Here is a 2,595-nt window from a genome sequence, read left to right as displayed (position 1 = left end):
AATTCTTGCCCATGGAACTGTTTACATATGAAGACTGTTTTATATATGCAAATTGTTGCGCATGAACCAAATGAGCCCTTGGTCTTTTCTTGTGGATTTTCGTTTTTAACTTGCTGAGAGAATGGGATTGCTTTTAGGGAGTTGGGTGTTAGTAAACCTGGTACCCACGATTCTGACAAGTTTTATGTCGACTTCCAACCTAACACAGCCCTCCTCCTTGCTCTCCAGGCTTGGGACCGGCATGACTGGCTTGGTATTGGCCATGGCAGAGTTGAACCGGCTTAGGACCAGGTTTGGACCGACCATTGCTCTAGAATGGAAAATCTCGTTCCCCTCGGTGATTTGTAAGGAGGATACTTCACCAAAGAGGCTTGTAAATGCACTTCTGTAGTCCTTATTTAAATTGAAAGTTGTTTTTATGATGTACACTGGTCTTGTATGTTGTGCTCATTTATTGATGGTGCTCAAGTCCCATAGCATATTTCAACCTGTTTTTTCAATTTTCTCAAAATAAAACATATTTCAAGTGTTATGCCTTGTATTATGTGTTAAATCAAACATTGGTCATGTTCCAACTGACCGAATGAGGTTATTTGTTCTTGAATGAAGACTTCTGAATTTTCAATTCATTTAAAATTATTTATATTTCCATTTTTTCAGTTCATTTTCATGTCTTATTGGCATCATGTTTAAGGTTTCAGAGGCAGAAAGCATATCATATGGAACTGTTTCCTGTGGTCAAAACTAGAATTTAGTTTGTGGTTTGTTAAAAATGGAGGAAATAGTTGTAGTAGTACTTGTTATTGTTGGATCCATTTTGATATGAAGACTAGGTTTCTCAAGGAAAATCCCACCCTTGTTGTTGTTGTTGGATCCATTTCGATTTGAAGATTAGGTTTCTCTAGGATAATTCCTTGTTGTTGTCCTTGGATCCATTTCGGTATGAAGACTAGATTTCTCTAGGAAAATCCCACCCTTTTTCTGTGATTTATTGTTTAACTTGGTTTTAGTGTCTACTCCATGTGATTGCGTATATCATCTTCATTCATGACTAAATTTAGTTGCCAACTGATGTTTTAAAGTTAGTTCTAGTTGAAGCTCTACTCCTTTCATATTTGACATAGAGTTTGTTTGATATGAAAGGTTCTCATTTGTTGTTAATTATATTTTAATCACTATGTTATATTATGTGAGTCATGTGTAATTGGATTTATCTTCCATCAAATAGGGCTCAGTTATTGTGTCCATCATTCCTTCCTCGCCAATGTTTTGAAATGTTGATTGTTTGACAGTGCTTTATCTATATTTCAAGCTCTAAATGAAGACTGTTCTTTTTCAGGTTTAAAGAAAAAAGGATTTTAAGAGGGAATCATACAATAAGGATCAAGTATTAGTCATAGTAATTCAAACGATTTGAAAAATGTCAAGCAAGAAAGAGGAAAAGGTGCAGGCTGCTGCTGACCTTATCATGGCAGCAGCATTGACTGCCGCCAAAGGGCTCAGCCGTGCTCAAGATGAGCGAGCTGCTGCTGCTGCAAGGAATGTGAACGCGTATGGTCAGAAAGAGGAGGGCCCGAGTCGATGGCAAGAGAGAAAAGAAGCGAAAAGGAAAATGTAGTTAATGAGTATTGAAAGGGCCGTGAAATTAAGAGAGAGGAAGGACCTCAAGGCCACCATCTCTTTGGGGGCTTCCTCCTCTCAATGCCAGAAGTGCTTCCAAGCAGGTCATTGGACACACAAATGTAAGAACGAGCGTGTGTATATCACGTCCCTCTCAAAAACCCTAAATTGAATATGAGGCTCTTGGTTTCATATAAACTTGACAATCCCGACAATCCCTTGCATGGGTCAAACCCCACAGTGTGTTCAATCTGAAAATGGTGATGGGAAGAGCAAAAATCGAGGGAAGAAGACAAAGGAGAAAGCTTGATTCAGATAGTGATAGGGGTGAGGCCTCTGTTGTCTCCAGTGATAGTGGGGTTTCTAGTGAGGATTGTTCAGGTTCTGATTATTCATCTGATGCAAGTTCAAGTTACAGTTCTTCGGAGTCTGACTTTGAGGGTCATTAGCGTTCTAAGAGGAAGAAAGAGAAGACGAGGATGAAGAGAAGGCATCATCGAAAGTACAGGAGCTCTTTCGATTCTTCAGATTCAAACCGCTTATGATTCTGACTCTGATTCTAATGATAGGCAAAGAGAGGGCAAGAGACATAGCAAGAGGCATTGATTTGGTGGGCTTGGATTCGTTGCAATTTTCCTCCTTTCGTATTTCGCTCCAAGGTTCTTATGAAGACGGTGCTTGTTAAACATGTTTTCCATTTATTAATTGCTTACTATGAAGCTTGTTGAGGTTGATGGGTTTCTCTCTAGAGCCAAGGTATTAAATAGATATTTTGTGAATACCCAGATGTTGAGCAAGTGTTCATGGGATGCTCTCTCTCTCTCTCTACCCGCACACACCTGAACACATGCTTTTTGTATTAATTCCAAATGTGTTGTGATTTATGAATATCTATTAATGTAATTGCTACTGGTTTTTTTTGAGAGAGTTCCTGACAATGTTGTTATTTAGCACTTATGGAAAATTTGGTTTTGG

The 2,595-nt window shown here is 38.8% G+C and overlaps 1 pseudogene across 1 annotated transcript; it reads left to right on the top strand.

The window, feature by feature from the left end:
- Nucleotides 1-239: 239 nt before the first annotated feature.
- On the top strand, nt 240-2,328 carry LOC148780976 (uncharacterized; annotated as a pseudogene). The gene is made up of 3 exons (XR_016061471.1): nt 240-373; nt 1,340-1,847; nt 1,892-2,328. The product of XR_016061471.1 is annotated as an uncharacterized LOC148780976 (transcript).
- The last annotated feature ends 267 nt before the right edge of the window (nt 2,329-2,595 follow it).

The sequence above is a fragment of the Amborella trichopoda genome, chromosome 8 (assembly GCF_054954075.1).
Source record: "Amborella trichopoda isolate Santa Cruz 75 chromosome 8, AtrichopodaSantaCruz75HAP2 v2.0, whole genome shotgun sequence".
Lineage (NCBI taxonomy): Eukaryota > Viridiplantae > Streptophyta > Magnoliopsida > Amborellales > Amborellaceae > Amborella > Amborella trichopoda.
This window is presented reverse-complemented; position numbering and strand designations above follow the sequence as displayed.